General features: G+C 37.1%; 1 protein-coding gene across 2 annotated transcripts in view; it reads left to right on the forward strand.

Moving 5' to 3' along the window:
- LOC106086554 (teneurin-a) overlaps positions 1–27,313 on the forward strand; it is a 1,121,402-nt gene that overhangs the window by 635,901 nt on the left and 458,188 nt on the right. The gene's annotated exons all lie outside the window — the stretch shown is intronic.

The raw sequence follows: 27,313 nt of genomic DNA on the forward strand, positions 1-27,313 counted from the left end.
CCGGTCTCTTGGTTTTAATGTTTTGGGCCCATAAAAGGCGCATTGATTGTCCGATGTTGCCGAAATTTGGGACAGAGAGTTAAGTTAAGCCACTCCACATATTTCTGCAATTTGGTCGAGATCGATCAATATTTGCATATAGCTGCCATATAGACCGATGTCTCGATTTAAAATCTTGGCCCCAAAAAAGGGACATTTATAATCCGATTGCACTGAAATTTGTCAAAGTGACTTATGTTATGCTTGGACCGACTGAACTTAACGCCTTTTTACTTGTTGTTTCTGTTTTTAAACATTGTTAAGTTTGGAAAGAGTCTTAATTTCTTTATCGTAAAAGAAAAGCAAATCGATATTTAGGACCATGGCATTATGCTGAAATGTACCAAGACAATTTCATGTTCAAACACTGTGCATCTGCTGTATTTTATTTTTTACCATAAATTCACTTTTAAGAACAACAATTTCGTTATAATCTCTTAACATTTGTTAAGCCTACGTGTTTTCTCCTTGGAATGTGTCTGCAACCGTTTTGCCAACCATCCTGGCCAAAGGAAAGGCAGAGGCAGCGGCAAAAGCGAAAATCGAAAACAGAAATGAAAACATGAGTTGTCATTAGTATTGGCAAGCAAATTTTCTATAAATTTATCATTATTGAAAGCTTTTTGTTGTCGACTGTTGTTGGTGTTTGTGTTGCTGTTGTTACTTAAGCCTATTTCCGCATGATGGCACATATGGGTGGCATACGTACCACCACCGCTGCCACCATCTGCATAACCTCCAACCCCTTGTCCAATGTCACAAGCAAAAGTCGCAGAGTGACAAAGGGGCAAAAGGGAAGAGGGATACATGAGATGAGATGAAATGACTTGTGAAACTGACTTTGGCACTGACTTGGCGTTCGTTACTTATTCTAGGCTTGTAGCTTCTTCGCAAGGAAAACTTTTGTTGCTTGGGCCTTCTTCTTGGCAGTGTGATGTGGTAGTTCAATGTGCACACACATATATAGGCTAGGCCGGGACTCTTGAATGCCAGGCTGACTGGATGGTTCGCAGTTTGGCGGGCTGGCTAAATGTTTGGCTGGGCTCAAATGTTGGCAATATTGACTATCACGTACAATTTTCATCAATATCGTGACGTTTTCAAAATACAAAAAAGCATCGAAGAATGCTTTATTCGTGCCTCGTTTTTTGCTTCGAACGATACTTGCAATGCGGTACAGCTCCTTTCCTGTTGCCTACAATAATCATACTTTTGCCATTAGATGATGGCGGCAATGATGATGATGATGATGGCGATGAGAAAGAGGAAGAGTATGAAGATGGCTAACCAACTAAAGGAAGGAAACCTAGACGATAAACACTGGAGAGTTTTTATGCTACAGTAAAGCGACTAATGATGTAAGGAGAACTTAGTAGTAGGCGAAATTAGCTAGGATGAAATATAAAGTTTTTAGAAGAATCCATGCTTGATTTTCTTTTGAAGTATTGAAGTTTTATATCGTACTGATGTAGAGCTTAAAAGCCTAATGTTTGTTCATGATGCATATATCGAATTACTTAAAAACTTTGCCTACATATCTTGACTTATAATTTTGAAAATTTTGGTAATTTTTGGTTAATACATACCCCATTGTGCGGCAGACATGACTGTATTTGGTTATTGGCAAACAGGGGTAATATGGTGTCCCTGCTGTTACCATCAAAGCTGTCCGTCGAATGTTTCTTGTCTTGAGTCTTGTATCTACTGTCTGTTCAAATGAAATTTCTTACATATGGATGGATGTTTGGAAGGCTCGCTGTGAGAGTTTCTATGTAGATGTTCCCTGTAATGGCAACAAACGTTTCTGTTTTTTTTTTCCTAATAACATCCAAGTCAGATTGTTTGCGTTATGTCGCCTTTTGCTACTGCCACTGTATGGGTCTATGTATCTGTGTGACATTGATGTTGCCATTTTGCTTTTAATGTTAAATTGTTGTGATATGACGGTGCACAATATGGGCCAAGTTTAAATGGGTGTTGTTTGTTTTGCCAATGGTGATGGGACTTGTTTTTTGTTTGTTCCATTGTAGCCACCAATTCCATCTTTCATGCCTTGGGTGACATTTGGATTCCCCCTATTTCCATTCTTCTTCTTGTTTTTGTCAAATATTGAATTTCCATTGTCATTATTTTCGATACAAACATATAAAATATTGCATGTGTACACGACCATGAATGAAATGAGTCCAAATTAATTCGCTTTCGAATTTTTTTTTATTTTTTGTTTAAGTGGAGCGAACCATTTGATTACACACAAACACCGAACACTCATATGAATATAAATAGGCGCAATATTAAATTCGATTGTCATTACTTAAAATTTATTTATTATTAAAATTGAAGTTACATTACAATTTTAATGAATAAATTGTAAATATGAAGTGATAAAATCCACAATTATGACATTCGGTGGGGTCGAATGAAAATGAAACTTTAACGAAGTCAGAGGAAAACCAAACCTCCCGGGGCCCACACGAAATAATATTTTCTATGGCTAAACTTCAATATATTTTTTATTTGGAGTTACAGTGGGGAATTTAAAAATGTTTCAAACGGAATGTAACGCTATCCTTTGGTGGTGGCCATAAAAAACTCAAATTGTTATTGAGTTTGGTTTAACTTGGCACATTGTGTTCTGACCATTGGGTTGACTATGGCTAGTGCCAAACCATATTAGATTTAAGTCCTACCATATTTGCCACATCTTGCAACCTTCAAAATGTCTCTATTTTCTGAGATTGTCTACTACAAATTAAACCTCAAATCCCCATAGAGCAATGCTATTCCCCTAAGGATCTACTTATTTGTTTGTTTGCCTTTGTTGATATTACCACAGGAGAGCATCTTGAAATCCTTTTTTCTTCTTTTTGGTTTTTTCCCATTCATTCTCCACTATTTCAACATTAATTACCAACGAAGACATAAATAATCAACTCTTAACTAAACAAGCACTTAAAAGGTTTTATGCGATATACCAACAAAATGAAGCAGTCCGCTGAACCAAAAAAGTAGCCAGTCAGCAAAAAAAACCAACACGAAGCAATCCAGCCAAACCAAAAATCAGGAAAAAGGAGCTTTCTGTTAAGACGTCATCACACGAAAGTCACGTAAAAGACGCTTAAATTACCACATTGACCATATACACAACTATTGTACACCAAAAAGAAAAAAAATATATAAAAAGAAAAGGAGAAAGAATATAGTACAACAAACAGCAAAAATATCTTTTGGATACCGACAACTAAAACACTAAAAGGCATGTCTTCAATATCCTGGCTGTATATGATGTGCAGAGAGGAATGAAGAGGAAACATCACTATCTTCAAATTACCGAGTGTTTATATGTATTCACCATGCATAAGATTGGATAGGTTAACAAAAATCAATAGGGTTGACAGTACGAATAGGTGAAAATAAAAAAGACCATCATACTCACAAGCGAAAGGTTTCTCAAAGTGTTTGGGTAATGATGCCGGACCAAAGAAGGTGGACTTCAAAATAAGGATCTTATGTAAATTAAAGTCGGCATGTTTAATGAACACAATCTTTCACTTCGATGTATGCACGTTTCCAAATGAGACTCACATACTTTTGAAATATACACTCACAGAAATTTGTTAGTAAAATCAGCAAAAATGTTTGCTGAAACAGCAGAAAAACTGCTGAAAATGAGACAGCAGTTATTTGTGGCTATGACAGCAAACATTTTCCGTTGTTTTCAGATTCACAAAAGTTAAAAAAAAAATCAAAAATGTCGTAAATATTTTAAAAATTTTTAAACTTCATCTTGTTTTTCAATTTTACTAGCATATGACTTAAAATTTTGGACAGTTTACTAATTTTTGATCGAATTTAAATAACAGCAGACAAATAAGCAGGTTAAGTTCGAAGATGGGCTATATCGGACTATATCTTGATATAGCCCCCATGTATAAAAGCTCATAAAAGCCACATTTATTATCGGATTTTGCTGAAATTTGGGACAGTGAGTTGTGTTAGGCTCTTCGGCGTCCTTCTTCAATTTGGCTCAGATCGGTCCAAATTTGAATATAGCTGCCATATAGACCAATCTCTCGGTTTAAGGTTTTGGGTCCTTAAAAGGCGCATTTATTGTCCAATTTTGCCGAAATTTGGGACAGTGCATTGTGTTAGGCTCTTCGACGTCCTTCTTCAATTTGGCTCAGATCGGTCCAGATTTGAATATAGCTGCCATATAGACCGATCTCTCGATTTAAAGTCTTGGCCCTGTAAAAGGCGCATTTATAATCGGATGTCACTTAAATTTGACACAGTGACTTATGTTAGACCTGTCGAAGTCCGTGACGTATATGGTTCAGATCGGTTTGTTTTTAGATATAGCTACTAAAAATACCAATATTCTGTTATACACAATTGAAAAACGACTTGTACTTATTAGTATTTGGTCCAAATCGGAACATATTTCGATGTAACCGTGCGGGACATGAGGCATTCAATTTTCACCGGATTTTGATGAAAGGTGGTTTACATATATACCCGAGGTGGTGGGTATCCAAAGTTCGGCCCGGCCGACGACGTTTTGTACAATACTTACACTGATAGAGAGAGAGAGAGAGAGAGAGAGTGTAAAGAACTTGATTGAACTTGGAATGAAGTTTTGGCAAAGTTCGAGAAAATGTTTACCGCCACTGCCGTTAAGGAAGACGAGCATATTCGATTAGAAACATTTGTATTATTTTTCAGTATTAGGGATTTACACAAGCTAATAACCATTTTCAGCATTTTTTTATTTTCCACTGAAGGTTGAAGGTATACTATTTTCGTAATTCCGTTTGTAACACTTCGAGATATTGATTTGCGACCCACCATTCTAAATCGATTAAGCAATGTCTGTTCCGCTATCCGTCCGTCTGTTCATCTGTCTCAAGCACGCTAACTTTTGAAAGAATGAATAAATCTAGGCGCTTGATATTCTGCACAAATACTTCCTAAAATTTGGGTCGGTTGGGATTATAAATGGGCCATAGCCGCCCATGTTTTGATATAGCTGTTTCTTGAGCCTCTATTTGGCTAAATTCTTATCCGATTTGGCTGAATGAGGGGTTTTGTATCGACCTACAATCGATAAGAAGTATTTGTGCAAAAATTTCAAGCGGCTAGCTTTACTCCTTCGAAAGTTAGCGTGCTTTCGACAGATAGACAGACGGTCGGACATGGCTGGATCCACTTAAAATGTCATGACAATCAAGAATATATATTTTATGGGTTCTAAGATGAATATTTCGAGGAGTTTTAAACAGAATGACGAAATTAATAAATCCCCATCCTATGGTGGAGCGTAACAAGTCACAAAACATATTCCGGCAGGTGTTTCCTGCAGAGCTTGAATCTATTTTCACACAGAAGGATTGATCTGACAAAACGCCTGTATAATTTTAATTAGAAAGTGGGGAACGTTTGATTTCATTAACTTGGATAGAAGGCCGTCATACCACAAGGTATCGAAAGTTCTTCTACATCAAGTAGAACCGTTGTAGTCTAGTGGCCCTGTTGGTATTGATATCTTACATGGCGTGTAATACGCATAACTTGATGCGTCGTGCTATGTCGGGGGCGAAAACACTATACCCAAAATTTCAGCTTTCGTGATTTCGACCGACAAAGGGACGGACAAACGGTCATGGCTATATCGGTAGTATATCAAGTGGATCAAGAATACGTATATATAATTTGTAGGGTATTAGAACAGTATTTCGAGGTGTTGCAAACGGAATGACTAGATTAGTACACCTCCCATGCTATGGTGGTGGGCATAAAAACCCTACAATTTTAAGCAAGCTACTAAAAAAATATCTTCATTGCCCATCCCTACTATTAACCACACTATAAAAATCAAAGCAAAAGGATAACCGTCTTAAACACACATATGTGCATATACAGACAGCAAGAAGTTTACTTAAGATAGCAGTTAAATGCATATCATTTTGCAACAGAAGTTCTCAAATTCGTTACAGTAAAAAAAAAAACAAAGCAGTAGATGTAGAAAAAACATCAGAAACCAAGCAGTAACGAAATGTTAGCTCGTTCACAAATGTGTGTTCTCTCATATCCATATGACAAAGTCAAGTAACGCTAAATTTAGTAATAACTATATACATTTCCAGCCAAGAAGCCCGCATTGGGTAAAAATCTTAAAGTTGCACACAGCATTTTTGAGTGCGTTTCTTCATTGCTGCTGTTGCTCTTTTGCTGAACGCCTTGCATTCCGGTGGTTTCATGTGTGGGGACTGCCTTCTGTCGTCCTCCTGCCGCAGTCAGGTTCATGCAGTCAAGCAGGAAAACATAAATCTGGCTAAGCACAAACTAAAGCGTAGCATAAATGTAGTCTGCACTCAAGTTTGTATCGATTTGGTGTGGACGTTTTTTTACTCTGTATTTTGCTTCGTTCGTTTTACGAGCCATCCAAGTACTGGACGACTCCTGGAAAACAAGTTTTAAATGATTTTTAGCTTGGTTTGTGGAAAGAAAAAAAAATAAAACCAACAGAATCCAAAAAAAGTCCAAGAATTTGTTTTTAGTATATTTGTACGAAAAGGTATTCCATGCTATGCCATGCATGCATAAAGCCAATGACCAAAACACAGTCGTTTGTACAACAGTTCAGTTTTGTCTTTTGGGCCATTTGAAAAGCAAACAGACAACTTTTAAAGCTAGCCATTCGTCGTGCGGTCATCCATCCCGTTGCACTTTGCTGAAATCTATATATTTTTGCGAACAAGTTAAGTTTTTCATTTATTTGATATTTGCGTTTAGTTACGTCTTGGAGTTATTCTCCATCTACTATTCTTGAAAGAATTGAGATTTTTGTTTGTTATTCGAACAGTGGTCAATTGAAGGGAGAGTGAAAATTTAAATGTTTGGAAAATAGAAAAAATTTACGATAGCAAATTGAAGTATGAAAATGCTGGCCGGCTGTCTTTAGTTACCGCGATTTCGAACCGATCAAGGTTCTCATCAGTTTAATTGCCACACAAGATTAACATACGTCCATCTACGCACCAGTTTGTGAGCGGTCCAATGGTAAAAACAGGTTTTTTTAATTTTTTGTTCATCCCACCCCACTATTTAGTGTGACATAAAGCTGGACAAAATCTGGCTCAATATATAAAATTTAATTTTTTTTAAATTTTTAGAAAAATGCATGTTTTGTAACAATTTTAATTAAAATTTCTAAAAATTTTCGACGAGAGTATAATAACTAAGAATTATTCAATGTAAAAGCCATTCGCCTTGACCTTCCCGTAGATACATCTATCTAGATTTTGGTTACAAATAGTGTTAGGATTATTATAACATAGTTTCCACTGTAGCCTATACATTGGTCTGGACTGTCGAACATCATTATCCTTAGGACACATTTATGATCATGAATGGTTAGGCTATCTGGACCGACAAAACAATGTTAGTTCCCTATGTTTGTCCATCCGTCCGAACATTCAAGCGTTTGCCTTGTTTGCTTTGCTTTTTTTTAGCTCTTGTTTGCTCTACAGAAGTTTCTTTTAAGTTTCAGTTTTGATTCACGTTTTTCGTTTGTCGTTGAGGTTTTCTTTCAGTTTTTCTTTTTTTGTTAGAAGCTAAAATGTCACAACCATTCAATACGTGTTCTGGGCAGCAACATTATCAACCGCCACCACTACCAACTACTCCTATTTGTGTCCTTTTCTGCGGGCAGTTTTCCCTTCTTGTTTTGAGGTTTTGTCAAAGTTTCTTTTCCAGCACCAGCAAAAAAAAAACACATAGTAAGAAAAGATAGATAAGATTTTTTTCCTATTCCTTTACGATTCTTGTGGTTTTGTGTCGCCTTTATTGAATGGCAACCGAGTTTCTAGCCTTAAGATGACTTATTGCATGATAATGGTTTATGGTTAGCCTTCTTATGTTTTTTGTACCTTTATCTATTTGTCTGATTTTTGGGAAAATTCTCTGAACAAATATCAAAACTGATTGTGATTGGTAAGGGAATTTGAGCTGGGTTATGGGTTTATTGGTACACAATGCCAACGAATGCATTGTGGTCAGTAATTATTAATTATATAATTGTTTGTTCTCAAATGACCTTTGTTGCCGAGGAATTTCTACCATCTTTTGTTGCAAATCTGTAGAACCTGGAGTAGAAGGAATCTGACTTTGTTTAAACGGCTGTTGCCAAATTGAAATTCTTAATTTATAATAGAACTGATGGACAATCTAGAAGAAAAGGTAATTCAACAAATTACAACCTTTTTATACCCTATACTACAGCCGTGGTATAGGGTGTTATAACATTATGCATTTGTTTGTAGCGCTCAGAAGGAGAAGAACTGGACCCATGGATATGTATACCGATTGACTTAGAATCACTTCTTGATTCGATTTAACTAGGTTCGTCTTTTTGTCCCCACATTTTTGTGATCAAGGTACATGTCGCATTTGGTGTCCTATTGCCATCAAAATTTGCACAAATCACTTTTTTGTCCGAAGTACGAACGCTTTTGATTTTGTATAAAATCAGTCCTGATTTACATATAGCTGCCATATAACATACATATATCTTTCATCCGACATAATTTAGCCTAAGATGTTCTATTTGACATTCCATACTATAACAAATCATTAAAATGTTCTAGGATTAACAAGTAAAAAGGCACTAAGTTCTTAACTTAACTTTGGATACCCACCACCTCGGGTATATATGTAAACCACCTTTCTTCAAAATCCGATGAAAAATGCATACCTTATGTCCCATAGCATATATCAAAATATGTTCCGATTTGGATCAAATACTAATAAGTATAAGCCATTGTTCAATTCAATAACAAGATATTGCTCTTTTTAGCAGTAAAACCAATCTGAACCAAATACGAAGCAGATGTCGAAAAGCCTAACATAAGTCACTGTGTCCAATTTCAGTGACATCGGATTATAAATGGGCCTTTTATGGCCCCAAATCCTTAAATCGAACAAGTAAAAGCGTGCTAAGTTCGGTCGGGCCGAATCTTATATACCCTCCACCATGGATCGCATTTGTCGAGTTCTTTTCCCGGCATCTCTTCTTAGGCAAAATAAGTTCGGCCGGGCCGAATCCTTTATACCCTCCACCATGGATCGCATTTGTCGTTTCTTTTTCCGGCATCTCTTCTTAGGCAAAACAGAATATAAGAAAAGATTTGCTCTGCTATTAGAGCGATATCAAGATATGAACCGGTTTGGACCACAATAGAATTATATGTTGGAGACCTGTGTAAAATGTCAGCCGATTCGAATAAGAATTGCGCCCTTTGGGGGCTCAAGAAGCAAAATAGAGAGATCGATTTATATGGGAGCTGTATCGGGGCTATAGACCGGTTCAGACCATAATAAGTATGTATGTTGATGGTCATGAGAGAATCCGTCGTACAAAATTTCAGGCAAATCGGATAATAATTGCGACCTCTAGAGGCTCAAGCAGTCAAGATCCCATATCGGGTTGAATGATAGCTATATCAGGTTAAAACCGATTTGAACCATACTTGGCAGAGTTGTTGTATATCATAACAAAACACGTCGTGCAAAATTTCATTCCAATCGGATAAGAATTGCGCCCTCTAGAGGCTGAAGAAGTCAAGACCCAAGATCGGTTTATATGGCAGCTACTTCAGGTTATGGACCGATTTGAACCATACTTGGCACAGTTGTGGGATATCATAAAGAAAGTTAGTTGCGCCCTCTAGAGGCTCAAGAAGTCAAGACCCAAGATCGGTTTTAATGGCAGCTATATCAACACATGGACCGATATGTCCCATTTACAATACCAACCGCCCTACACTAATAAGAAGTATTTGTGCAAAATTTCAAGCGGCTAGCTTTACTCCTTCGGAAGTTAGCGTGCTTTCGACAGACAGACGGACGGACGGACAGACGGACGGACAAGGCTAGATCGACATAAAATGTCACGACGATCAAGAATATATATACTTTATGGGGTCTCAGACGAATATTTCAAGTAGTTACAAACAGAATGACGAAATTAGTATACCCCCCATCCTATGGTAGAGGGTATAAAAATCGGTCTATATGGCAGCTATATCCAAATCTGAGACGACCTGATCCAAATTGAAGAAGAATGTCGAAGGGCGCAGAACTGCATACAGTTTCAAATTTCGGCGAAATCGGACAATAAATGCGCCTTTTATGGGCCCAAAATCTTAAGCCGAGAGATCGGTCTATATGGCAGCTATATTCAAATCTAGACCGTTCTGGCCCAATTTGTCGAAAGATATCGAAAGGCCTAACACAACACAATATGCGGCTTTTACGGGCTTAAAGCCTTAAATCGAGAGATCGGTCTATATTACAGCAATATCCAAATCTGGACCGATCTGTACTATATTGCAAAAGCATGACGAGGGGTTTAACTTTACTTACTATCCCGAATTTCGGCGATATCGGACAATAAATGAGCGTTTTATGGGCTCAAAACCTTTAATCAAGAGATTGGTCTATATGGCAGCTATATCCAAATCTGGACCAATCTGGGCCAAATTGAAGAATGATGTCGAAAGGCCCAAAACATCTCACTCTTCCAAATTTTGGCAAAATCGGGCAATAAATGCGCCTTTTATAGCCGCAAGACCTTAAATCGAGAGATCGGTCTATATGGCACCTATATCCAAATCTGAACCGACCGAAGCCAAATTAAAGAAAGATGTCGAAGGGCCTAACGCAACTCACTGTGCCAAATTTCAACAAAATCGGATAATAAATGTGGCTTTATGGGCCTAAAACCCTAAATCGGCAGACCGCTCTACATGGGAGCTAAATCAAGATATAGTCCGATATAGCCCATCTTTGAACTCAACCTGCTTATGAACAAAAAAAATCTGTGCTCCATATCTCTATTTTTAAGAACTGTAGCGTGATTTCAACAGACAGACGGACGGACATGGCTCGATCGTCTTAGATTTTTACGACGATCAAGAACATATACACTTTGTAGGGTCGGAAATGGATATTTCGATGTGTTGCAAACGGAATGACAAAATGAATATACCTCGTCCATCGCTGGTAGGTATAACAAGTAAGAGCGTGCTATGTTCGGCCGGGCCGAATCTTATATACCCTCCACCATTGATCGCATTTGTCGAGTTCTATGCTCGGTATCTCTTTTTAGACAAACAAAGAATATTGAATATAAACTGTTATGCTATTGGAGCTATATCAAGTTATAGTCCGACTTGGACCATAAATGAATGCAGAACATTGTGTAATATTTCAGTTCATTCGGATAAGAATTGCCCCTTGTAGGGGCTCAAGAAGCAAAATCGGGAGATAGGTTCATGTGGGAGCTGTATCAAGCTATTGATCGATTCAGACCATTTTAGACACATATATTGAAGGTCATGAGAGAAGCTGTTGTACAAAATTTCAGCCAAATCGGATGAGAATTGCGCCCTCTAGAGGTTCAAGAAGTCAAGATCCCAGATCGGTTTATATAGCAGCTATATCAAGTTGTATGCAGATTTACGCCATACTTAACATAGTTATTGGAAGTCAAAACAAAACATCTCATGCAAAATTTCAGCCAAATCGGATGAAAATTGCGCGCTCTATTGGCTCAATAAATCAAGATACAAGATCGATTTATATGACAGCTATACCAGATTATGAACCGATTTAAACCATACTTAGCTTGGAAGTGCTACCAAAACACTTTGTGCAAAATTTCAGTTAAATCGGATAGGAATTGCGCCCTGTAGAGGCTTAAGAAGTCAAGACCCAAGATTGGCTTATAAGGCAGCTATTTCAAGACATGGACCGATTTAAACCATACTTAGCATAGTTGTTGGAAGTGCTCAAGAAGTGAAGACCCAAGATCGGTTTATATGGCAGCTATATCAAAACATGGACCGATTTAGCCCATTTGCAATACCAACGTCGGTTGGTATTGCAATAATAAAAAGTATTTGTTCAAAATTTCAAGTCGAAAGTTAACGTGCTTTCGACAGACTGACGGACGGACATGGCTATCGACTTAAAATGACATGACGATCAAGAATATATATACTTTATGGGGTCTTAGACGCATATTTCGAGGTGTTACACACAGAATGACGAAATTAGTATACCCCCATCCTATGGTGGAGGGTATAAAAAGAAAGACATTTCCGGGTTTTTTAAGTAACTTACTTTACTTTCTTTAATTGGCTATGACAGAATATTTGTTAAGTAACTCACAATATGCTTTTTCAAGACATGTTACTCTAAGTTCAAAAAATAATTCTCACAAATTATGACTTAAAGTCAAATAACATAACCAATTTGCTTAGTTTGGAATTTGTCAGTCAATTCCTTAGTTATTACTTTACCTTTGCTATGTAAGCGCATGTTTATCAAATATTTAACATAACATTTTCCATTGATATTTATGTGATCCCCAAAAATGTTTTCAAATATTTTCAGTATTTGAATATTAACTCAATTTGGGGAACATCACATATATCGATTAGTTACAATTGACTTCAATCAACCCTTCCCCAATCACAGACAAAGGCAAAATACCTATCAAAATTCCCATACACTACTTTCGTCTTTTATGTGGGAAAGAAAAGTTCTTTCTCATACACACAAAAAATATGTGCTTAGGTGAATAAAATTCTTAGAACAAAAAATTTAGGCTAATAAAGTCGACTACCCTCTACAGTGCTGCCGTCGCCAATCGTGCTGTAACTGCAACAAAATTTTTTCATACAAAATTTGTTGAACAGTAGCAAAGGTGAATGAATGGTTATTGAATGGGCACTGAAGATGACACCGACGACTTGTCGGGCTTAGTATATCTTTTACAAAATGTTTATTATAAATTTCACTTGTTTCACCATGACGAAAAGCCGACGATGGTGGGAGATAAAGCGAGAGAGAGACTAGAAGGTCCAATTTAATCTTCTAATAAAGACAAATATATTCAATGGAATTACGCTTGATAGAGCAAACAAAAAAACACAGCAGTAGCGACAGTAAATACAACAACAACAACAAGCGGCAATAACATAAGAAAAGGCCAAAACAAAAAGGGTTGGTTGCTAAGATACTTCCACTCTAATACAAAAGACCCACAAAAAGACACGGATCGGCAGTATAGTCTGTGAATGGAAAAAACAAAAGAAAAGTTTCAATATCTTTTCATACTTTCTCAACAAAAAAAAAAAAAGAAACAAAAAACAAAAAGAAAAGAAAAGGAGACGACTTCAAGGAAGACAGCTTGTGCTATGCCCTAACCAAAAAGGAAACTACTAAATTCGGCTAAACAAAAGGCTTATATTTAACACACTCTCTTGGATCACTCACTCATGCACACTAACACACTCTCTCTTAAAAATGGAATGAACTCAAAAAGGGTGGGGCAGGGGTTAAAAACGCTAGCGTTGGCGGCGGCAGCAAATATAACATATGCCAATAATTTATGCTTTACTATACACAAACTTTATGGTATCGTATATGTTTTATAAATGTGTAGGAAATGTTTGTATGTTACGACTTGCCAAAGAAATCCTTGGTCGTAAGTAGGATCTGATGTACAGTGTGTGAAAACGATGCGAAAAGTCTTTAAAGAAGAATTTTCCATAACAACCATTTCCATGGAGTCACTAACTAAGTCTGGAAGATAATGCTAAAGTCTTTACATGTAAAAGTTCATTAAGTTCGTTCGTGCTGAAGTTTGGATGCCCCCCACAGTGGATAGTTACTTATTTGTTAACCAAAGAACTGTTCTCTATCGGGTAGGGATGTAAAGGAAACCAAAACTACTCACTTTTCTAAACACTGTTTTAAATTTCTGCAAAATCGGGTAAAAAATGCCTTACACCTACTCAATATTCCAAAACCGTTTATTGGTCTATATGCCATCAAAATTCCTATATGATCCGATCTTGACCAAACTAGACAGGGTTATTGAGAAGTCTAATAAAACACACTATAAAAAATTTCAGCAAAATTTGTGGGAAAATTCGAACTCTATGGGCTAAAGGATCTATGTCGGGAGACCGGTCTAAATGGCAGCTATATCCAAATATGGTTGTCCAAATTCTTTTAGCTATAGGGAACCCTAGTGCAACCCTCTATTGCAAATTTTAGCAATTCAGGCAATACATGTGGCTGTTACGAGCCTAAGAACCTAAATCGGCAGATCGGTTAATATGGCACATATATTCGAATATGGTCTGATATATATTCTATTTGGTTCGGATATCAAGAGCCTAGTGCAATTCGCTGTTTCAAATTTCATCGAAATCTGACAGTAAATGCGGTTTGTATGAACTTAAGACCTCAATCTGTTCAAAATTTCAGATCAATATTTCAAATTTTGAAGGATCTAAAATCGGTTTTTATGTGGGCTATATCAGGTTATAGACCGATTTTGGCTGTACTTCGCACAGATGTTGGAACTTTTAACAGAACACTATGTGCAAATTTTAAGCCAAATCGGACAAAAATTGCGGCTTCCAGGGGCTTAAGAATTCAAATCGGGAAATCGGTTTATATGGGAACCATGTCTAAATCTTTACCGATATGGTCCATTTGCAATCCCCAACGACATACATCAGTATTAAGTATCTGTGCAAAATTTCAATCGGCTTTACGCGTTCGACCGCTATCGTAATTTCGATAGACGGTTGGACGGACGGACTTTTCTAGATCGACTCAGAACGTCGAGACGATCAGAATATATATACTTTATAGAGTCCCAGACGAATATTTCGAGATTTTACAAATGGAATGACTAGATTAGTATACGCCCATCCCATACTGGTGGGTATAAAATGAGGAATGCCAAAATTGTACATCAACAACTAAAAAGGATATCCTCCACCTCGGGTATATATCTAAACCATCTTTCGTCATAATCCGGTGAAAATTGCATAATTTTGCCCCATAGCAGTTTTATCGAAATATGGTCCAGTTTGGACCAAATTCGGCACGGATATTGAGTTGTCTAATAAGTACAAGTCATTGTTCAATTCTGTAGAACAAAATATTGGTCTTTTTGGTGGCTATATCCAAATATAGACCGATCTGACCAAATATAAGACACTGATGCCGAAAAGCCTAACATAAGTCACTGTGTCAAATTTCAGCGAAATCGAAATGCGCCTTTTATGGGGCCAATATTTTATGTGGAGAGATCGGTCTATATGGCAGCTATATCCAAATTTGAACCCTTCTGGATCAAATTGAAGAATAATGTTGAAGGGCCTAACACAACTCACTGTCCTAAATTTTGGCGAAATCGGACAATAAATGCTCCTTTTATGGCCTATAACCCTAAATCGAGAGATCTGTCTATATGGCAGCTATATCCAAATCTGGACCGATCTGAGCCAAATTTAAGAGTGATGTCGACGACCCTAACACAACTCACTGTCCCAAATTTCGACGAAATTGGAAAATAACTGCGCCTTTTATGGATCCAAAACCTTAAATTGAGAAATCGGTCTATATGGCAGCTATAACCAAAACTAGACCGATCTGCGCCAAATTGAAGAAGAATTTCGAGTGGTCTAACACAACTCACTGTCCCAAATTTCAGCAAAATCGGACAATAAATGTGGCTTTTATGGGCCTTAGACCCTAAATCGGCGGATCGGTCTATATGGGGGCTATATCAAAATATAGTCCGATATAGCCCAGCTTCGAACTTAACCTGCTTATAGACAAAAAAGAATCTGTGCAAAGTTTCAGCTCAATATCTCTATTTGAAAAGATTATAACGTGATTTCAGCACACAGAAGGACGGACATGGCTAGATCGTCTTAGATTTTTACGGGAAAAACTTGCAAAATGATTGGCGGAATATTTTTAAAAATCGGCATTGAAAGACGTTTGTTAGCGCTAGGCAATGTCTTTCATTAAAGTGACCGCTAACTTAAGGTCAGCTCACAGAACTAGATAGCCACGGTTTAAATAATTCTTTTGTTCACATCACCATTTACGTAAAACACTGTTCTCCAAAGGACCGCTATAAAGGGTTCTTTAACCTATATCCCTTTTACGCCAAGCAAATATAAGTACGCACACCTACACAAAAACACTCTCACCCAATGCCATACATAAATGGATGAGTATGGCTGAGTGTTTGGGCACAGCAAACAAAAAAAAACCATACAACAAAGATATGAATGAATCCTTTTACAACCACACATTCACAAGCATATGTATGTATGTATATTGTGTCTTGCTGATGGCAAGAGGCTCTTCTTCATATTTCTCTTTTCGCTGGCAGGAGTTCAAAAACCCTTAACATACATGTATATTGCCATTGTTTCTGGGTAAGTTTTGTGGGTGCGCGGATGGTTCTTTATAACATTTTATTAAAAATGTTTTCCGCATAAATTGGTTTCTTCTCCATTAACCCTTAAACATGCCATGCCAAGCAATTCAAATCTCAACCGAAAAAGAAAAATTTATAAGAGAAAAACCAATACAAGAGTACTTTGTGTAAGGAGTGATCTGAATTTGAACTTAAAACGAGAGGCATATGTTTGAATGTGTAGGGCTGTGTGTGTGTGTGTGTAGTGGGTGGGGTGTTCTGAAGTTCGTAAAGGGTTAATGACCGACTATTTATATTTAGATGAGATTGTTAGTGAGTGGGAAATCTTCCTTTTCGTTGTTGCTGATATTTATTTGCAATTTGTTTGCGTTTCGTTTGGTTATCAAATTGTGCGGAAATCTTTGATGGCATATAAATGCGTAGCATAAAATATGTTTAATAAATGTGCCTTTGATGGTTTGGTCGGCTGTACAAAGAAGCTCTTTTTCGAAAAAAAGGTCAATATTTAAAAGAGTTTATAAACACCAATAATGACAACATTTATTTGTTAAATTGACAGTTTTATTGTTATCGTATTATTCTGTGCATGTATGCGTCTACTTGTATGCATGTGTTTGTATGCGAGTTTGCTTGAATGTGTGCTGAAGCGTTAAAATGTGACAAGAATTGATAAGTGGCTTCTTTTGCCTTAGATGGTTGGTGTCTTTATCGTTCTTTTTTTTTTTTTTGTTTGTGTGGTCGATATATTATGATTGTATGCTTTGACGGCATGTCCTGTATCAAAATGCTGTACATTATTTGAGACAAACGACCTCACTGTCCAATATCCGTTTTGGCCATGTCCTCCCATTCGAGATGGCATATATCCTGTTCTTTGTTTGTGGTCTTCATAAGTCGTTAGTAAGCGACCGATATGAAATCAATGCAATTTATTTCCAATAAAACGAGATTGTTTAAATGTTTTTCTACCGAACGATAATGCTACCACACATGTCGGCTTAGGTCACAATTTTTAAGCCTAAAATCCAATTAAATAGAATTATGGCATACAAAACTGTTACCATGTGTTAAGCCACTTTGTCTCGAAAAAGAAACGCAACATTTGCTTTTGTAATGCTTTAAAGACACCAAGAGATATATCTATGTATTATTTGTGAATTAAAAACAAGTAAAAATGCATAAAGTTCGTAAGTTCCCAATCGAACTTTTGATTTTCATCATCTCGGGTATATGTATACGAGTATTACACCGTCCCCTGCTATCCCCAGCTAAGTAGAAAAACGCATATCCTCCATTTTTTTCCTTTTGAGCCCAATAGGAAAAATACGAAACATTATGGAGATCGGTTAACGATAACCCGTGCCGCCACGACGTCCGAAGTTAGATGTAGTGCATTCCAATGAATCTAGTTGAGATTCATGAAATGAAATTGGTAAGCTAAATTGAATTTATTTTCAAAACCCAACCTATCCCTGCACCATTGTAGCTGTGATAAAATATATACTTTGACTCAGTCGCATTACGTCAGGAATTCTTTGAATCGGACTGCTAGACAAATGATGTTATGGTAAATCTGAGGGACAAATGTCAAAATCAACTCAGCCGACGCAGATGATCTTAGAGATGACGTTTATATGACTAGAGTAGATCGAGGGATATGAACGGTAGCTAGTATGAAATCAAACTCCTTCCATTTACCAGGAAACTGGTAGCACAATTGTTGATAGAGGGTATCTATCCCATGGCTTTCCTTTTCCATTTCAAGAAATATCTTTGAGAGAGAGAGAAAGAGAAATTTTAAACACATCACATAAAAAAAACAACTAAGTTCTGTCCAATAACAAGCAAAAACAAATAAGAGCGTGCTAAGTTCGGCCGGGCCGAATCTTATATACCCTCCACCATGGATCGAATTTGTCGAGTTCTATGTGTACGAACCATAAATGAATGCAGAACATTGTAGAAGTCATTGTGTAATATTTCAGTTCATTCGGATAAGAATCGCGCCTTGTAGGGGCTCAAGAAGCAAAATCGGGAGATAGGTTTATATGGGAGCTGTATCAAGCTATTGATCGATTCAGACCATATCAAACACGTATGTTGAAGATCATTAGAGAAGCCGTAGCATAAAAATTTTTCCAAATTGGATGAGAATTGCGTCCTCTAGAGGCTCAAGAAGTCAAGACCCAAGATCGGCTTATATGGCAGCTATATCAAAACATGGACCGATTTGGCCCATTTACAATCCCAACCGACCTACACTTATAAAAATTAATTGTGCAAAATTCAAGCGGCTAGCTGTACTCCTTAGAAAGTTGGCGTGCTTTTGACAGACGACGGACGGGCGGACGGACGGAAATATGGAGGGACGGATGGACAGACGAATGAACGGACGGACAGACGGACGGACATGGCTGGATCGACTTAAAATTACATGACGATCAAGAATATATATATATTTTATGGGGTCGAGGTGTTACATACAGAATGACGAAATTAGTATACCCCACAAGTAAAAGCGCGCCAAGTTCGGCCAGTCCGAATCTCCATCATGTATAGCATTTGTCAAGTTCTTTTGTAGGCAAACGAAGAATAAAAGATAAAAATTGCCATGTTATTGGAGCTATCTCAGGTTATGAACCGATTCGGGCCGTACCATTTTTGGATGTTGGAGGTCATAGTAGAAGTAATTGTGCAAAATTTCAGCGAAGTTAGACATGAATTGTGTCTTACAGAAGCTTAAGAGAAGAATATAATAGGAAAATAGAACAACATTTGCGGTTTCCAGGGGCTTATGACGTCAAGTGGAGAGGTACAGGCCATATATGGCACGTATGCTGAAGATTGTGGAAGTCGTTAAGCAAAATTTCAGCTAAGTCAGACAGAAACTCCACCCTCTAGGCGCTCAAGTAGTCAAATCAGAAGATTGGTTTAAATGGGAGCTATTTCAGGCCATACCTGGTACGTACATTGGAGCTCATAGGAGAAGGAAAAGAACTGCGTCCTCTAGGGACTCAAGAAATATAATAGGGAAATCGGTTTACATGAGAGCTATTCCAGGTTTTAGTTCCATTCAAGCCATACTTGGCACATATGTTGTAGGTCATAAGATAAGTCACAGCGCAAAATTTTCTATTCGAATAAGACTTACGCCCTCTAGGGGGCATATAATTATAATCGGGAGATCGGTTTACATGGCAGCTATATCAAAACATGAACCGATATGGGCCATTTACAATCATAACCGACCTCGTTAATAGGAAGTAATTGTGCGAATTTCAAGCGCCTAAATTTGCTCCTTTGAAAGTTAGCGTGCTTCGACAGACAGACAGGCGGGCATTGCTTAATTGACTCAGAATGTCAAGACGATGAAGAAAATTTATGCTTTGTTAAGTTTCAAATCAATATTTTATTATACTCGTATCAATTATGGGCGGTATAAAAAGAGATATAACTCATTTTTGCTGTATACTATTGCAGAAAAACGTTCTCCATTTTTTATGCTTATGAACTTTTAGCAAATATTAACAAATTCTATTCTTCTTTTTTCCATTTCAGGTAAGCACTTATATTTTTCTATTTTGTGGTGAGTCAATATGCTTTCTGTTGTATGATGTAATGCCCCTAAAGAATAAAAAGTCCTCAAGTTTGTTTATCCTATAGTAATAGTATAAGGAGCCTACTTTTTAGCATTGTGGAATTTCTTTAAAGCTAGTTTGTTGTAGGAATCTTTTAAAGCTGCCGAAACATTTATACGCATAGAAATTTCGATGAATTTTATGAATCCTCGTCATATGACTTTAAACTCAAAAACCGATATCCACAAAAATTATTGTAGATTTGAAATAAGTTTATTTGGCAGATTACCTTTATGGATCTGTCAAATAAACCTATTTTAAGGATTCTCTAAGTTTTGTGTTTACAAATTCAGTATGTTCTTTTTTCTACAGAGGTGAATAAAACAAATTACTAAGGCCGAAATGATTTTGTTCCAACTGTGGTTATATTTCCAAACAAATTTTTGCAACCTAAGATTTAGTTTAAAAAATAATTTTAGGAAAATTAAAGCAGCGTGGTTTTATAAAAAATTTAATTTTCCAAAATGTTTATGTATTGTACTATACATAGTATGTGCTCCAATTTTTTATTGTAGTTCACTATAAAGGTCTATAGCTTCAATGTACTAGAGCTGTCAAACTATCGATAACCGCAATTTTCGATAGTTTTAATAATAACTGTCGATAGTATCGAACCTATCGTTAATTTCCTATCAGAATCAGGAGATCGATTTATCTAGAAGCGATATCAACGCACAAAACAAATAATTTCAAGGTTAATAAAGTCAGTTGTAAGTCATGAGAAAAATCATTGTAGAAAATGTTAGTCTAATCGGATGAAAATTGCACCCTCTATAGGCGCAATGTATCTTAAAAGAAACATTCAGTGTCGGATTGCTTATTTTTGTTTAGGTTTGGAAAAATTTAACTTTTGCGATAGTATCCATCGGAAGAATATCAGTCGATATTCAGTCAAAAAATAAAATATTGATAGTGCCATCGATATTTTTCCAGCTCTACAATGTACTCGTATACATTACAAAAGCCTTACAAATATTTCATATATTGAAACTACTCTCTCTCAACTCTAAAATCGGCTAAGAAACTCCATTACATTCACTGACCCTAAGTGAACCAAAAAATTCACCTACAATTCTCTTATAAGGTTTCCTCCTTGTGTCAACAAATAACAAATCGTCACTCCCTAAGCAACTGTCTCTCCCTACGGATAGCACTCACAGAAAATGAAACCAAAAAAGACCCCTAGGACATTCCATCACTCAGTAAATAAATACTTTTGAATTTAGCCAAAGGGAATCCCTAAAAAAGGCAAAATAAACGAAAATATAAAATTATTTTAATTAGAATGAAAAAGGAGGACGATACAACTTTGCGATAAACGAAATAAAAGTGCCACGAAACATGTGCAAAAGTCAGCGGAAATGGCGCATTAACTGTTTTTCTTTTCTTTGTTTTGATATCTTCAACCAAAAGAAAAAAAATATTCCCAGGGACTTTTAGAAAGGAAAAAAAGAAAGGGCGAACAAAATTCTTCATATAACATACGTATGTTAAATGATGACCGTTTGACAGCACTGCCCTCTTTACCAGCACAACTGACATCGGTCATTTGTTCTGCTGCATTGAAAGATAAGGGGTTGAACTATAATGTTGGGTTTCAATGGATGTGCGAAGCATTCGATCCAAAGCCAAAATCTTAGGGACAGCATAATGACAGTTGGAAATATACACCGGAAATTTTGTGTTAATTTCATTGGACACTATGGTCATCACCACCGCCAACGCCAACAGCCAAGAAAACTAGGTTTGCTCTCTTGACAACGGAAGAAGAACTTTGGTATGCATGTACGTCTTCACTTGAGCAGTTGGCGAATTGTTGGACGATAAAGGAAGTGCTGACATTAAATGAGATGTGCTCTGTTCTACTTGATGTCAAAGTGAAAGTGACTTGTTTGAGAGTGACATCAAGTAAATGGAACCCTCTTGAGCCATGTAGAGCCTAACCGTAACCACCCACCACATAAAAATGTTTAGGCTCATTAGAGTCCCTATTCCTCCATAATAACATTTACGCTTAGGAATTTTAAGTGAAAAGAGGTCGCCCTAGATAATTACATCCACCTTCGGATGTCGGAGAACATTACATTTTAGACCCATAGACTGTTGTACTTGTCCGTTTAAGAGGAGTTGGATGGGCGAACACTTGACCCCGAGTGTGAATGTCATCTTCGTCCTCTACTTGCAAAAACGTTTCATTTGAATACCTGTCGCCTCGGGAGGTTTTTGGACATGGGGCGACTACCAGCAGCTTAGATCTCTAATCTACTCCTGAAATACTGTCATTTTAGCCCCTAATTGTCGTGATCGGTCTACTTGTCCGATTAGGTTGTTTTGGGTGGGCTGTTAAGCGGCCTTAAGATACTAGGACACACAATTCAGATTCGTACTTGACCCTTCCACGTCTTTAAGGTTAGGTAAAAAGGGCACTGCTATCAGACTCACTTAGACGTTTTCGTCCATTGTGATACCACAGAAGCAGTAGAAGGAAGATGGCATCTAGTTCCTACCGTTGAACCATCCAGATCGCTTTAAAAAGCCCAACAACTTGCATATGTTCACAACCGCTAAATCAGACAAGAAAGAAATGAGAACTGGAACTCCTTCTAACTGCCAGTGCGGGACACACACACAGCAGATGTTCTATAGTAGGTTCTTCCTCGATGGTCTCACAGCTTGGGCAAAAGTCGTCACTGGCAATTTTCAGTCAGTCAGCATGTTTTCCGATCAAACAGTAACTTGTCATGACGGACACAATGACTGAGACGTCTGTTCTAGCCCGTGACAGCAAAGCGGTAGACCTCTTCAAGTCTAGTTTAGGCCAAATTATATTGGAATGCTCACAGCCCCCCCTTTGTGACCATCTATCATTAGTTGAACTGCGGGTCTGATCCTGAAGACTTAGCTTACATGTCGCTGGAGGCACACCAACAGATTCCAGTTTTCAAGGTCGACCGTTTTACAATTCCCTGGGATATCTCATATATTTAATTGAGGTTTTGTCGTCCGGGCGGCCCTCAAGTCTATTATAGCCAAATTTAATGTCAAATTCGAACTGTACCTTTGAAGCCTTTATATGAGCCCCAAACTTCTATGTTCGGTATATATTTACATTTAAGAATGGAGCTGTTTGATGTTCTTTAAACTAAAATTTCCTTAATTTGAATACCATATGGACATGATCGCTCTATATATCCCTTTTGGGAGGGTTTATATTAAGCCGCCGCACTTCCATGTACAATTGACCCCAATTTTTTCACCTTCGTGTTTTTGGGTTACTACAAGGTTCTCATCCATAATGCTCTTAAGTTTGAAAGTTAGTAAGCGCCAGAGTTTTGTTGTATCAATAAGAGATTTATTTTGTTCTGCATCGAACAATTATCTTTTTTAACAGGCTCTCGGATGCTGTTCCATATATGATATTTAAAATCTTTTGTTGCTCAAATATTTATTTTATTAGTCAACATTTTCATGTTTTGCGCATTTTCTACATCACCTCCATCCAAATCTATATATTTATCGATAAGAGAGAAATAATGCTGTCTTAAGTAAAACTCAATATAGCGGTCAAAGTACCATACGTAACAAACAAATGAGTATACATAGAACTCTCCACAAATTTACTAGGTATGCTTGCTATTCTATTGAATACACTTCGGTAAAATCTGACAAGATATCAAGAACATCCTTAAACATTTTCAGTGATGGATATCCTGTCAATAATACAAGCGATATTTGTATTCCGCTATGCTTGGAGTACTTATCAATCTGTGACATGCAATTAGGGATTGGCGGAAAAAGAGCCGGTTGTGCCAGCAGGTTTCCACAATTCTTTATGCGTTGAAGTTAAGACTGTTTCATTATACCAGTCTAAAGGGATTTAAGGTCGATTGTTCTGGTTGTCAATTTGTCTTCTCTTAAGATCATTAACACTTTGTTTAAATTGGGCCAAATTCAAGACAATTTCTACACTTTTCATTAACAACTTTTTGTATTTCTGTGTACACATCTAATATAAGAGACATCAAAATAGAATTTCATTTAATTTTTTTAAAATAATTTAAGGTTTTTATTTATACATAAACAAATTCCTTGTAATAAAATTAAAGGTTGCCTAAAAGTATGCCAAGAATTTTTGTTAAAACTAAACTCCGAAACATATACCTTGCTCTTTATATTAAAATAATGTTAGTGGTTTCTCCTCTAAAAAAATCTATTCATTTAGCTTTGAAGTAAAGAAATCTCAATTAGCATTTCCCCTATTCCCCTCGTAGTTAAAGGCAAATGAAATAATTTAGATTCACTTAGAATGTTTTTGCCTTTTGCACACTTGAATTCCCTTTGCACTACCTTGTTGTGCCTCAGGAGAAAAGAAAAAAAAAATTTTAGTAGAAAAATAAGAAATTCTATAAAAGCGGAAAAAACAAGACATTGACAACTTGCAGGAACAAAAAAAGTACAGCAGGAGAAGAACAACAGTGACAGCAGCACCCAACAACATCAGCAGCAGCATCAGTAGCAAAACAGAACTAAACAATGAAAACAAGTGAATGACAGTTGTAAAACTGCTGCATAAAATTAAATAGTCAGCAAAAGAAACAAGAAATCTTGGGGGAACTGGAAGTGGCAGTGGATATGTAGCCCCGCACAACAGCGCCAGGCCAAGCAATGTGAAAACACCAGCATTGCTGATGTTGGTGTAGCAACAATGAAAAGACAGCAACAATAAAAGTATCAATACAAGTGGTTGTTGCAATAAAAGTAGTAGTACTCGTAAGTAGCCGCTGCTGTTGCCACTACCACCACCAACGCCAAACCACTTCGACAGCTGTGCTGCTGTTATCCAAAAGTATAGCAAAGTGTGGTTGCATAATGGTCTCAGCAACTAAAATTTTGGTCATATATAAAAAATAGAAACATTTTTTTTAAATAAAACTTGGTTTAGTAATTCTAAGGGATTTAACTCAAATAATATAACTTCAATGACATCCACTAAAGGAATAGAGAAAACTTTATCATATCAATGAAAGCTTTTCGATTACAAGGTTGGTGACCAATAGTAGGTGATCTTCAAATAGTTGACTGCAGAGACGAGGTGATAATAGCTTATGTTTTGTATTCCTCAGAATGAGAATCAAGTTGTCATTTTGAAGGATTTTTTAGAGTATACTTCAAAACCCTCATGATCATATGTACAATTTCGTACCATCAAGAATGCTACATATCCATTCATCAAATAATTGCTTAAAAACTTTCGTACAAAATTTCATTCCAATCGTATAAGAATTGCGCCCTCTAGAGGCTCAAGAAGTCAAGACCCAAGATCGGTTTTTGTGGCAGCTATATCAGGTTATGGACCGATTTCAACCATACAAATTGCGCCCTCTAGAGGCTTATGAAGCCAAGACCCAAGATCGGTTTATATGGCAGCTATACCAAAACATGGACCGATAGGGCCCATTTACAATCCTAACCGGCCTACACTTAAGAAAGTATTTGTACAAAATAAAGCGCCTAGCTTTACTCCATCGAAAGTTAGCGTGCTTTCGACAGACGGACCGACGGATGGACGGACATGGCTAGATCGATATAAAATGTCACGACGATCAAAAATATATAAACTTTATGGGGTCTGAGACGAATATTTCGAGTAGTTACAAACAGAATGACTTAGTGTACCCCATCCTATGGTGGAACTAGTATCCTATGGTGAATTGTATAAAAAGACATTGGCATGATAACGCGTAAACAACATTTCGTCGCGGACTAGTTTTTCTCTTGTTTCTTTCTATGGTGCAGCAAAAGATGGAATAGCGAGGTATTGCAGCAGCAGCAGCATTTTCGAATGATTATCTTTTACAACATCATATCCTCCAGGAGCAGCAGCAACAGAAACATGCTACTTCACTAAGTCTTTACTGCCATCTCCATTCAGTGAAGAGGGTCTAGCTGTCAAGATACTTTCAAAGCAAAGGGGGTAACATATTTTTTTTTATGACATAGTTTCCAAAAGTGTTTTGCTATTTCTTCAATATCCAACGAATTGAGATGAAATAGAAAAAAGGAACGTATATGTACATCACAAGAAAACATAAAAATTTATTGCAACTATTTTGACAGGTTTTTATTGGCTGTTGTTGTGTTCAGTTGAGATATTTTGCGGTGTAACATATGGTTAATAAAGAATATTGCATACTTTTGGGGGGTATATCTTAATTTTGAAATGCACTTTTTGGGGAGTATTAAGAAGATAAGAATTTGATGGTGTAAGTTATTGAAGACGCAACGCAAATGTGTTCAATATATCGGGCACAATAATAAGAAAATTTATAATTCAATTTCTTGGTGTGATTGGTGTTAACTTTAGACAAACTCTTTTTTGGTTGGTTTTCTCTGTCGATTTAAACAAGGCGTTCTATTGAACAATCAAAATCAAATTTCAGTTAATTTCCAAATATGTCCATATTTGAATTTGGTACTATAATTATAGTACTAAATATATAGTACCATAACATTTAGTACACCGTAGCGCAGAGGTTAGCATGTCCGCCTATGACGCTGAACGCCTGAATCCTGGCGAGACCATCAGAAAAAAATTTTATCGGTGGTTTTCCCCTCCTAATGCTGGCAACATTTGTGAGGTACTGTGCCATGTAAAACTACTCTCCAAAGAGATGTCGCACTGCGGCACGCCGTGCGGACTCGGCTGTAAAAAGGAAGCCACTTATCCATGAGCTTTAACTTGAAACGGACTGCACTCATTGATATGTGAGAAGTTTGCCCCTGTTCCTTAGTGGAATGTTCATGGGCAAAATTTGGTGCAGGCTTCTCTATCACCTAGGTAGGTCATATTAACATCGAAGTTATTGGGAATATTTATTTACGAAGTGAGAACGACACTACTCGCACAGCTTCTCACCTTGGAAGACGTGTCAATGTTTTCGAACGCTACAATGACGTATAGTGCCCTCGCTGTCCAGGTTCAAATCCTGGACGTGCTCTGTCGAGCCAGGTTTTTCTGCCTGTTAGGGGGAAGATAGTTTTGTTTTTGCAAGCCGTTCAGATTTGACTATAAAAACGAGGTCCCATAACATTAAGCTCGAACTTGAATTGGGCAGTACCCATTGATATATGAGAAGTATGCACCTGTTCCTTTATTGAATGTTCATGGGCAAATTTACGTTTGCTCTTTCGAGACGAGTTTTTTTTTCCTTTTTTTTAGAAAGTTATTATCTTTCCACAGGATATGACGGGACTCACGGACTCGGCATCTTGGAATAGTGGCGTTGATCGAGGGTTTATAATTACGGAACTTATG

The sequence above is a fragment of the Stomoxys calcitrans genome, chromosome 4 (assembly GCF_963082655.1).
Source record: "Stomoxys calcitrans chromosome 4, idStoCalc2.1, whole genome shotgun sequence".
NCBI classification, from domain to species: domain Eukaryota; kingdom Metazoa; phylum Arthropoda; class Insecta; order Diptera; family Muscidae; genus Stomoxys; species Stomoxys calcitrans.